The 12830-nt window shown below is 51.0% G+C and overlaps 1 long non-coding RNA gene across 1 annotated transcript; it reads left to right on the top strand.

Annotated features, from left to right (window-relative positions):
- The first annotated feature begins 7879 nt into the window (after positions 1 to 7879).
- LOC145340284 (uncharacterized) lies at positions 7880 to 11629 on the top strand. The gene is made up of 3 exons (XR_013886230.1): positions 7880 to 7988; positions 10500 to 10524; positions 11505 to 11629. It is a non-coding gene; the product is annotated as an uncharacterized LOC145340284 (long non-coding RNA).
- The last annotated feature ends 1201 nt before the right edge of the window (positions 11630 to 12830 follow it).

The raw sequence follows: 12830 nt of genomic DNA, 5'->3' as shown, positions 1-12830 counted from the left end.
CCTGTGTATATTATAGAGAATAGCAGTCCCTGTGTATATTACAGAGAATAGCAGTCCCTGTGTATATTATAGAGAATAACAGTCCCTGTGTATATTATAGAGAATAGCAGTCCCTGTGTATATTATAGAGAATAACAGTCCCTGTGTATATTATAGAGAATAACAGTCCCTGTGTATATTATAGAGAATAGCAGTCCCTGTGTATATTACAGAGAATAGCAGTCCCTGTGTATATTATAGAGAATAACAGTCCCTGTGTATATTATAGAGAATAACAGTCCCTGTGTATATTATAGAGAATAGCAGTCCCTGTGTATATTATAGAGAATAACAGTCCCTGTGTATATTATAGAGAATAACAGTCCCTGTGTATATTATAGAGAATAGCAGCCCTGTGTATATTATAGAGAATAGCAGCCCCTGTGTATATTATAGAGAATAGCAGCCCTGTGTATATTGTAGAGAATAGCAGCCCCTGTGTATATTATAGAGAATAGCAGTCCCTGTGTATATTATAGAGAATAGCAGCCCCTGTGTATATTATAGAGAATAACAGTCCCTGTGTATATTATAGAGAATAGCAGTCCCTGTGTATATTACAGAGAATAGCAGTCCCTGTGTATATTATAGAGAATAGCAGCCCCTGTGTATATTACAGAGAATAGCAGCCCTGTGTATATTATAGAGAATAGCAGCCCCTGTGTATATTATAGAGAATAGCAGCCCCTGTGTATATTATAGAGAATAGCAGCCCCTGTGTATATTATAGAGAATAGCAGCCCCTGTGTATATTATAGAGAATAGCAGTCCCTGTGTATATTATAGAGAATAGCAGCCCCTGTGTATATTATAGAGAATAGCAGTCCCTGTGTATATTATAGAGAATAGCAGCCCCTGTGATATTATAGAGAATAGCAGTCCCTGTGTATATTATAGAGAATAGCAGCCCCTGTGTATATTATAGAGAATAGCAGCCCCTGTGTATATTATAGAGAATAGCAGCCCCTGTGTATATTATAATTAACTGGAGTTCTATGAGGATGTGTCTAGGACGGTGGATAGAGGAGAGCCGGTGGATGTGGTCTTTCTTGATTTTCAGAAGGCGTTTGACAAGGTACCTCACAAGAGGTTATTGCAGAAGGTCAGGGGACATGGAGTTGGGGGTAGGGTGTTAGCGTGGATAGAGGACTGGTTGTCAAATAGGAGGCAGAGAGTGGGGGTCAATGGGTGCTATTCGGATTGGCGGTTGGTGACTAGTGGAGTGCCCCAGGGGTCGGTGCTGGGGCCTCAGCTATTTACCATTTATACAGATGACCTGGAGGAGGGAACCGAGTGTAGGGTGTCAAAATTTGCTGATGACACCAAGATTGGAGGAAAGGCAAATTGTGCGGAGGGTGTGGAGAGTCTACAGAAGGATCTAGATAGGCTGGGTGAATGGGCCAGGAAATGGCAAATGGAATTTAATGTGGGCAAGTGTGAGGTGGTCCACTTTGGTAGGAATAATGGTAGGAAGGATTATCACTTACGTGGCGAAAAACTGCAGCAGGCGATGGTGCAGAGGGACCTCGGGGTCCTTGTGCACGAGTCGCAAAAACCCAGCTTGCAGGTGCAGCAGGTGGTCAGGAAGGCGAATGGGATGCTGGCCTTCATAGCGAGGGGGATTGAATATAAAAGTAGGGAGGTCTTGCTGCAGCTGTATAGGGCATTGGTGAGGCCACAGCTGGAGTACTGTGTGCAGTTTTGGGCGCCGTACTTACGCAAGGATATTTTGGCCTTGGAGGGTGTGCAGAGGAGGTTTACTAGGCTGATACCGGAGTTGAGGGGGTTGAGCTATGAGGAGAGGCTGAATAAACTAGGCTTGTACTCATTAGAGTTTAGAAGAATGAGGGGAGATCTCATTGAGACGTATAAGATGATGAATGGGATGGATAGGATAGAGGTGGAGAGATTCTTCCCGCTTAGAAAGGACAGTAGGACTAGGGGGCACAGCCTCAAGATAAAGGGGGGGCGGTTTAGAATGGAGTTGAGGAGGAACTTCTTCACTCAAAGGGTGGTGAATCTCTGGAATTCTCTGCCCGTTGAAGTGGTGGAGGCTACCTCGCTAAATATATTTAAGTCACGGGTAGGTAGGTTTCTGATAGACAAGGGAATTAAGGGTTATGGGGAGAGGGCGGGAAAGTGGAACTGATCCACTTCAGATCAGCCATGATCTTATTGAATGGCGGGGCAGGCTCGAAGGGCTAGATGGCCTACTCCTGCTCCTATTTCTTATGTTCTTATGTATATGCTGCTGTGAGGCAGCAGAGCTAAGCACTGTGCCAACCTGCTGATAGATATTGGTTCGGTTTGGGTTTCGTCTCTCCCTCCCATTACCCAATCCCCCGCTCTCAACTGTTGATGCGGAGAGAGACAGAGGAACCATTTGGAATGGTCTCTGAGTGCCCCATACTGTCACTGCACATTCTGACAGAGTTCTGGACTATTGTGGCCAGGTGGCAGTATGGAGGTTCAGTTCGGGACCTGGCGTGTTGTATCGCCGTCTCACTGGGATTATTCTGCTCCTTTTAGATGGGCCCACTCGCCATCATCTCAGATCAGATGGTTCGTTAGAGATCTGGAATCTCAGCCGCCATGATGCCGGGCTCTACAGGCTCCATGTGGGAAACCAGGAAGGAGAGAGCCAGAGAGACCTGAAACTAGACGTGAAATGTGAGTGAGCGACTGAGCAGAGGGGAGGAGATTTTTACTCTGTATCTAACCCCGTGCTGTTCCTGTCCTGGCAGTGTTTGATGGGGGACAGTGTAGAGGGAGCTTTACTCTGTATCTAACCCCGTGCTGTACCTGTCCTGGGAGTGTTTGATGGGGACTGTATATTACAAGCAGGGTGTGTGTGTTGGTTGTGATGTGGAGGGTGAATTGGTGCTGATACTGAATTCTCGTTCTGCTCCTCAGATTCCCCTCGGATTTCCCGTCTCACTGATCCAGCCGAGGTGGACCTTGGAGAATCTGTTGAGTTAATTTGTGCGGCAGATGCCAATCCTGTGATAAGCAACATGGTGAAGTGGGCATGGACCGTAAGTGTGACACACCCATCACTTTTCACAATGTCCCAGTCTCAGCCCCTCGAGCCTGTTACACAGGAACAGGAGGCCATTCAGCCCCTCGAGCCTGTTACACAGGAACAGGAGGAGGCCATTCAGCCCTCGAGCCTGTTACACAGGAACAGGAGGCCATTCAGCCCCTCGAGCCTGTTACACAGGAACAGGAGGAGGCCATTCAGCCCCTCGGCCTGTTACACAGGAACAGGAGGCCATTCAGCCCCTCGAGCCTGTTACACAGGAACAGGAGGAGGCCATTGTTGCTGGGTATTTGATGATGACTGCTAACCCCCCTGGCTGTTGTCTGCCCCATACAGGGTGAGGGGAGGAGGGTGACTCTGGACGACCAGGTCTTCCTGAACGAGACGACAAAACTCCTGATTGGAGGAGCCACGCGAGGGGATGCTGGACGTTATGAATGCTCGGCTGATAATGGGATCCCCCCTGCTGTGGTGGCCAGAGCAGAGCTGATTGTTCGATGTAAGAGGGCAGTCACTGTGGAGCAGGGGGTGGGGGGTTTGATGGTGGGTCAGGGGGTTGGGTGGGGTTTGTTCGGCCCCTTCCCTGAGGGACTTGCTCTCAGAGAGAATGGAACGTTTGACATTCCAAACAAATTCCATTCACTCCCGGCCATTCCAGATAATCCCAGTGCTGACAGTGAGAGATGATTCCGGAACGTGTGGGTCCCTCAGACCTGAGTGGGAGCAATCCGTCACTCTCCGGGACACTCCTCATGGTCACTCTCCAGACCTCAGCTCTGGACACCCGTTCTCCCTGCGATAGCAACCTGACTGTCTGCGGAGTGACCCGAACCTCCACTGGACGGAGCTTTACTCTGTATCTAACCCCGTGCTGTCCCTGTCCTGGGAGTGTTTGATGGGTGACAGTGTAGAGGGAGCTTTACTCTGTATCTAACCCCGTGCTGTACCTGTCCTGGGAGTGTTTGATGGGGGGACAGTGTAGAGGGAGCTTTACTCTGTATCTAACCCTGTGCTGTACCTGTCCTGGGAGTGTTTGATGGGGGACAGTGTAGAGGGAGCTTTACTCTGTATCTAACCCCGTGCTGTACCTGTCCTGGGAGTGTTGTCCTGGGAGTGTTTGATGGGGGGGACAGTGTAGAGGGAGCTTTACCTCTGTATTCTAACCCGTGCTGTACCTGTCCTGGGAGTGTTTGATGGGGGGACAGTGTAGAGAGGACTCTGAGCTGTGGCTGTTTTGGATGTTTTCCAGTTAAGCCGGTGTTACGGAAAGGTGTTGATTCGAGTAAGTCGCTGTTATTGGTGATGGTTCCTCCACAGTAACACTCACCTGTAAAGCTGAGGGAATCCCTGATGTGCAGTTTCACTGGGCGAAAAATGGTGTATCCCTGGATCCCAATATTCCCAGGTATGTGGAACCTTCTCCATTCGGGATTGAGATATGGGAGAATGTGGAATAGGATTGCTGTCTGGAGCCACAGTGACCGGATCTGAATCCCGGTGAGATTAGTTTTGTGGGAAGTTTATTTTGTCTATGGAATGTTTTGATGGGGAGTGGGAGTGGGCCCAGTGTTTACCCCCTCATCCCTAACTGCCCCCGTGAGAAGGGGGGGGGGTGGGTCACCATCTTGAACCCGCTGCAGTCCTTGAGGTGTAGGTACACCCACAAGTGCTGTTAGGGAGGGAGTTCCAGGATTTTGACCCCAGCGACAGTGAAGGAACGGCCGATATATTCCCAGTCGGGATGGTGAGTGACTCGGAGGGGAATTCCAGGTGGGGGGTGTTCCCAGGTATCTGCTGCCCTTGTCCTTCTAGATGGTAGAGGTGGTGGGTGTGGAAGGTGCTGCCTTGGTGAGTGTTGTGTCAGTGGAGCCAGTGGAGGGTGAATGTGGATATTGGGGGTGGGTGTGCAGTGTGGGATCAGCCATGTCCCCCCCGCCACACACCATGAATATTGACTGTGTTTCTGTTTTCAGGTTTCACAGACAGTTCGACACGAGGGAGCGCTCCACACAGCTCAGCTGGTTATCCGTAACGTCAGCTCGGCACTCGATTACGGAGCCTTCACCTGCACCGCCCAAAACCCCCTGGGACTGGACACGTTCGACACCCAACTCGGCAAGAATCAGTGAGTCCGGAATAAGGGGCAAAACATAGGCTCAAAACACAGGATTATACTGACTCTCCCATCCACCCCCCTCCGTCCCCGTACACCCCCCCCATCGCTAACCCTCCCTCCCCGTACCCCCCCCATCACTAACCTCCCTCCCTCCCCGTACACCCCCACATCGCTAACCTCCCTCCCCGTACACCCCCACATCACGCTACCCTCCCTCCCCGTACACACAACCCTCCCTCCCCGTACACCCCCCCCATCACTAACCCTCCCTCCCCGTACACCCCCCCCATTCAATAACCCTCCCTCCCCGTACACCCCCCCCCCATCACTAACCCTCCCCTCCCCGTACACCCCCATCGCTAACCCTCCCTCCCCGTACACCCCCCATCACTAACCCTCCCTCCCCGTACACGCCCCCCCATCACTAACCCTCCCTCCCCGTACACGCCCCCCTCATCACTAACCCTCCCTCCCCGTACACCCCCCCCCCATCACTAACTCTCCCACCCACCCCCTCCCTCCCTGTGTACGCCCCCCCCTCTGTACACGGGTTCGAATCCCGCTGCAGCAGACGGTGGAATGTGAATTCAGTAAATCTCTCTGGAATTAAGAATCTGCTGATGACCCACTGTCGGGGAAAATCCCACCCGGTTCCTTTAGGGAAGGAAATCTGCCGTCCTTCCCAGCCTGGCCTACACGTGACTCCGGAGACACAGCAGTGTGGGTGATTCTGAGTCTGCCCTCTGTGGGTGACCCAGGCTGGGTAATAAATACTGGCCCAGCCCGTGGGCCCGGGAATGAATGGAAGGAGTGAGTAAATTTCACGTTCCTGTCTCCTATTCCCACAGACCGACCTGACCCTCCCACAGCCCTCACACTGCTGAGTAGAACTCACAACTCTGTCACCCTGTCCTGGGGAACCGGGATTCAACGGAGGGTTAGAGCAGACTTTCCAAATCAGGTGAGGGACACTTTCATCTCTGTCTGAGCGGCTGTAGTTTCGGTGCAGGGCGCTCCGAGTGTGGGTCTAACCGAGGGGGATATGGAGACTGGAACTGTGCACAGTGCCCCGAGTGTGGGTCTAACCGAGGGATATGGAGACCGGAACTGTGCACAGTGCCCCGAGTGTGGGTCTAACCGAGGGATATGGAGACCGGAACTGTGCACAGTGCTCCGAGTGTGGGTCCAACCGAGGGCTATGGAGACTGGAACTGTGCACGGTGCTCCCAGTGTGGGTCTAACTGAGGGATATGGAGACTGGAACTGTGCACAGTGCTCCGAGTGTGGGTCTAACCGAGGGATATGGAGACTGGAACTGTGCACAGTGCTCCGAGTGTGGGTCTCTAACCGAGGGATATGGAGACTGGAACTGTGCACAGTGCCCCGAGTGTGGGTCTAACCGAGGGATATGGAGACTGGAACTGTGCACGGTGCTCCGAGTGTGGGTCTAACCGAGGGATATGGAGACTGGAACTGTGCACAGTGCTCCGAGTGTGGGTCTAACCGAGGGATATGGAGACTGGAACTGTGCACGGTGCTCCGAGTGTGGGTCTAACCGAGGGATACGGAGACTGGAACTGTGCACGGTGCTCCGAGTGTGGGTCTAACCGAGGGATATGGAGACCAGAACTGTGCACAGTGCTCCGAGTGTGGGTCTAACCGAGGGATATGGAGACTGGAACTGTGCTCAGTGCTCCCAGTGTGGGTCTAACCGAGGGATATGGAGACTGGAACTGTGCTCAGTGCTCCCAGTGTGGGTCTAACCGAGGGATACGGAGACTGGAACTGTCTTGAATCTTGCCTCTCACTATGAGATACTGAGAGTTGTGGCACTGTTTATTCCTGTAGGTATACTTCTGCGGATTCTGGGAGCGATCTGTACAGAGATGTGTACCCAGCCCAGGCCAGGAGTTTCACAATAACGGGACTCCGATCTCACACTGTGTATAATTTCTTGTCAGTGCTCGCAATGCACTGGGCACCAGCGGTTACACAGACACGGGAAACCTGCTTAATGTCAGCACATCAGGTAAAGAACACAGAAACTCTCTGCAGTCCAAACCTGCTGCACAGGGGGAGGCCATTCAGCCCATCGGGTCAATGCTGTCTGTCGATCAGACAATCCAGGCTGTCCCTTCCTTCCCCCGCTCTCTCTCTCTCTCTCTCTCGATCACTGCCAGTTTCACACCCACAAACCCCCATCCAATTCCCATTCATAATCTCAGACTGTCCCCGTGAGAGACAGAGAGGGAGGGAGACAGGGAGGGAGACAGGGAGGGAGACAGGGAGGGAGAACATACGTAAGTTGGGGTATGAGTGTGTGTGAGGATGACCAGCTGTAATTTTGTGACTTTCACCCACAGACAACAGAGGACATTACCCAGTGGAGGGACCGTACACACCGGCACTGACAACAGGTGAGAAGGGTCAGTGCTGAGGGAGTGCAGCACTGTCAGAGGGTCAGTGCTGAGGGAGTGCCGCACTGTCAGAGGGTCAGTGCTGAGGGAGCGCCGCACTGTCAGAGGGTCAGTGCTGAGGGAGCGCCGCACTGTCAGAGGGTCAGTGCTGAGGGAGCGCCGCACTGTCAGAGGGTCAGTGCTGAGGGAGCGCCGCACTGTCGGAGGGTCAGTGCTGAGGGAGTGCCGCTGTGTCTCTGTAACTCTCTCTCTCTCTGTCCCCCCATTAGGTGGAGTTGTTCTCTCTCTCCCCGTTTGCTCCCTATTCTGAGCCTCTGTCTGCTCCTCATCCTCCTCAATGTGGGAATTATCCTCGCTCTGAGACTCAGAGGGACAGGTATCAGCGACCCTCATCACTCACTCTCACTATCACCCTCCAATCCCTCATCACTCACTCATTCGCCCTCCAATCCCTCATCACTCACTCATTCACCCTCCAATCTCTCATCACTCACTTGCTCGCCTTCCAACCTCTCATCACTCACCCTCACTATCACTCTCCAATCCCTCAGTATTCACTCACTCACTCACTCACCCTCAAGTTAACTCCTCATCATGAGCTCTGCCCTCAGGGTCCAGCCTCACTTCTCCTCTATCCCACTAACTCAAACCCTCTAACTTCTGCCCCTCACCTCCAGCCTCACAGAAACATCGATTCGAGAAGCAGGAGGAGGCCATTTGGCCCTTTGAGCCTTCCCCACCATTCATTACAATCATGGCTGATCATCGAATCCAATATCCTGATTCCCCCTCCCCCCCATATCCCTCAATCCCTTTCGCCCAAGAGTGAAATCTAATTTCTTCCTGAAATCTCACAGCGTTTTCTCCTCAGCTCCTTCCTGTGGGAGTGAATTCCACACATTCCCCACCCTCTGGGTGAAGAAATTTCTCCTCACCTCAGTTCTAAAAGGTTTACCCCTTATCCTCAAACTCTGACCCCTAGTTCTGGACTCTCCCCACCATCGGGAACATTCTTTCTGAATCTACCCTGTCTAACCCTGTGTGAATTTTAATAAGTTTCTATCAGATCCCCTCTCACTCTTCTCAACTCCAGTGAATATAATCCTAACCCACTTAGTCTCTCCTCATATGACAGACCTGCCATCCCAGGAATCAGCCTGGAAAACCTTCGCTGTGCTCCTCTATAACAAGGGACATCCTTCCTCAGATAAGGAGACCAAAACCACACACAATACTCCAGGTGTGGCCTCACCAACACCCTATCCAATTGCAGCAAAACATCCCTATCCCTATCTCTCAAATCCTCTCGCTGTGAAGGCCAACATACCATTTCCCTTCTTTACTGCCTGCTGTACCTGCACGCTTACTTTCAGTGATGATGCACGAGGACTCCAAGGTCTTGCTGAGTATCCACCTCTCTCAATTTACACCCATTCCAGTAATAATCTGTCTTCCTATTATTGTTCCCAAAGTGGATAACCTCACATTTATCCACATTATACTGCATCTGCCATGCAGATACCCACACACTCAGCCTGTCCAAATCACACTGAAGCATCTCTGAATCCTCCTCACAGCTCACCCTCCCACCCAACTTTGTATCATCTCCAATTTGAAGATAATACCTTCAGTTTCCTCTTCCAAATCATTTATACTGTGAACAGTTGGGAGTCCCAGCACAGATCCCTGCGGAATCCCACTACTCACTGACTGCCAATCAGAAAAAGACCCATTTATGCCAACTCTTTGCTTCCTATCTGCTACACAGTAAAAAGTCTGACAACACCCAGGTTTTAGTCCAACCTATTATTTGATAATATACTCACAAGCTTCGGGGTTAGTCCCTTCATCAGGTGAATGGAGAGTTCTGGCCTCAGACAGAGCATATAAAGCACAGACAGTTTAGAGATTACTGATTAGAATGCAAATCCTTACACCTAACCTGCTGTTCAAGACCTGAAGTGGCTGATAATGTGAGTGATAACATGAGGACGGTCTCAACAGGGATCTTGGGTTCATGTCGCACTATCTGTAACCCCGTGACTTGCTGGGTTTGCAAAACCTCACTTACTGTACTGTCTGGAGACAATACACATCTCTTTAAACTGTGATCAGTGCTCCTACCACTCACATTATCAACCACTTCAGGTCTTGAACAGTAGGTTAGGTGTAAGGATTCGCATTCTGATCAGTAATCTGTAAACTGTCTGTGCTTTATATGCTCTGTCTGAGGCCAGAACTCTCCATTCACCTGACGAAGGGGCTAACCCCGAAAGCTTGTGAATATTATCAAATAAATAGGTTGGACTAAAACCTGGTGTTGTCAGACTTTTTACTGTGTTTACGCCAGTCCAACGCCGGCATACCCACTTCCTATCTGCTAACCAGCTTTCTGTCCAGCTCGAGACATTACCCGCAATCCCATGTGCTTTAACTTTACACAGTGGTCTGTTACATGAGACCTTGTCGAAAGCCTTCTGAAAGTGTAAATAAACCCCATCCACTGGTTCTCCTCGGGCAACTCTACTCGTTACATCCTCAAAGAATTCTAATGGATTCGTAAAGCATAATTTCCCTTCTGTAAATCCATGCTGATTTTGTCTGATTATCCCACTGTTTTCCAAGTCTTTTGCTGTGAAATCCTTGGATAACGGATTCTAGAATATTCTCCAGTTCTGAAGTCAGTCTCACTCCGACAACCTTTTCTCCACCTGCTTGTCCACCCTCCTCCCTCCACACCTCCCTCCACACCTCCCTCCGCACCTCCCTCCTCTCATCAACATTGCACCATCTCGACATCCTCACCCGCCCCCTCATTCCCCCCTAAACCCTGCTCCGCTCCGAAAATGTTTCAACAAAACTGGATTCACCCTTTCTTTCATTTCAGGAGGAGAGACAAACAAATCAGCAAGGTCAGAACTGTGAGTCTTAACCCCCATGCTGTACCTGTCCTGGGAGTGTTTGATGGGGGACAGTGTAGAGGGAGCTTTACTCTGTATCTAACCCCGTGCTGTACCTGTCCTGGGAGTGTTTGATGGGGGACAGTGCAGAGGGAGCTTTACTCTGTATCTAACCCCGTGCTGTACCTGTCCTGGGAGTGTTTGATGGGGGACAGTGCAGAGGGAGCTTTACTCTGTATCTAACCCCGTGCTGTACCTGTCCTGGGAGTGTTTGATGGGGGGACAGTGTAGAGGGAGCTTTACTCTGTATCTAACCCTGTGCTGGGAGTGTTTGATGGGGGGACAGTGTAGAGGGAGCTTTACTCTGTATCTAACCCCATGCTACACCTGTCCTGGGAATGTTTGATGGGGGGACAGTGTAGAGGGAGCTTTACTCTGTATCTAACCCCGTGCTGTACCTGTCCTGGGAGTGTTTGATGGGGGGACAGTGTAGAGGGAGCTTTACTCTGTATCTAACCCCGTGCTGTACCTGTCCTGGGAGTGTTTGATGGGGGGACAGTGTAGAGGGAGCTTTACTCTGTATCTAACCCCATGCTGTACCTGTCCTGGGAGTGTTTGATGGGGGGACAGTGTAGAGGGAGCTTTACTCTGTATCTAACCCTGTGCTGGGAGTGTTTGATGGGGGGACAGTGTAGAGGGAGCTTTACTCTGTATCTAACCCCGTGCTGTACCTGTCCTGGGAGTGTTTGATGGGGGGACAGTGTAGAGGGAGCTTTACTCTGTATCTAACCCCGTGCTGGGAGTGTTTGATGGGGGACAGTGTAGAGGGAGCTTTACTCTGTATCTAACCCTGTGCTGGGAGTGTTTGATGGGGGACAGTGCAGAGGGAGCTTTACTCTGTATCTAACCCCGTGCTGTACCTGTCCTGGGAGTGTTTGATGGGGGACAGTGTAGGAGCTTTACTCTGTATCTAACCTGTTGTGTGTTGTTAGCCCCTGTGTTACTCAGTTGGAATTAAATGATTATTCGGATGATTTGGTGAATGTGATGACCAAACAGACCCTGTTAATCGATACGGGTTCGGAGATGTGCTCGACAGGATTCGAGGATTATGATGACGTTGCCTGTGTAAGTTGGCTTAAGAACATAAGAAATAGGAGCAGGAGTAGGCCATCTAGCCCTTCGAGCCTGACCCGCCATTCAATAAGATCATGGCTGATCTGTCGTGGCTCAGTTCCACTTTCCCGCCCTCTCCCCATAACCCTCAATCCCTTCTCTTATCAAAAACCCATCAACCCGCTTCTTAAAAATATTTAGCGAGGCAGCCTCCACCACTTCAACGGGCAGAGAATTCCAGAGATTCACCACCCTTTGAGTGAAGAAGTTCCTCCTCAACTCCGTTCTAAACCGCCCCCCCTTTATCTTGAGGCTGTGCCCCCTAGTCCTACTGTCTTTTTTGAGCGGGAAGAGTCTCTCCACCTCTATCCTATCCATCCCATTCATCATCTTATACGTCTCAATGAGATCTCCCCTCATTCTTCTAAACTCTAACGAGTACAAGCCTAGTTTATTCAGCCTCTCCTCATAGCTCAATCCCCTCAACTCCGGTATCAGCCTAGTAAACCTCCTCTGCACTCCCTCCAGGGCCAAAATATCCTTGCGCAGGTGTGGCGCCCAAAACTGCACACAGTACTCCAGCTGCGGCCCCACCAATGCCCTATACAGCTGCAGCAAGACCTCCCTACTTTTATATTCAATCCCCCTCGCTATGAAGGCCAGCATCCCATTCGCCTTCCTGACCACCTGCTGCACCTGCAAGCTGGGTTTTTGCGACTCATGCACAAGGACCCCGAGGTCCCTCTGCACCGTCGCCTGCTGCAGTTTTTCGCCAGAGGCTTTCCCTCTGATTTTCTGTTCCTCCGATTGGGGACGTGTTCACACGGTCAGACACACACTGCTGTTCATGTCCCATTGTGGGCTCAGGGAGAACCAGACACATATCGGAGCTCAGTCTCTATCACTGTTGGCAGACCCCATTCCACCAGCACCCCCCACCCTCCACCTCTCACTGCCAAACTGGGTGGGAGGGTGAGCTGTGAGGAGGATTCAGAGATGCTTCAGTGTGATTTGGACAGGCTGAGTGTGTGGGTATCTGCATGGCAGATGCAGTATAATGTGGATAAATGTGAGGTTATCCACTTTGGGAGCAATAATAGGAAGACAGATTATTACTGGAATGGGTGTAAATTGAGAGAGGCGGATACTCAGCGAGACCTTGGAGTCCTCGTGCATCAGTCACTGAAAGTAAGCGCGCAGGT

The sequence above is a fragment of the Carcharhinus amblyrhynchos genome, unplaced genomic scaffold, assembly GCF_965287045.1.
Source record: "Carcharhinus amblyrhynchos unplaced genomic scaffold, sCarAmb.v2.hapA scaffold_899, whole genome shotgun sequence".
Classification (NCBI taxonomy): domain Eukaryota; kingdom Metazoa; phylum Chordata; class Chondrichthyes; order Carcharhiniformes; family Carcharhinidae; genus Carcharhinus; species Carcharhinus amblyrhynchos.
This window is presented reverse-complemented; position numbering and strand designations above follow the sequence as displayed.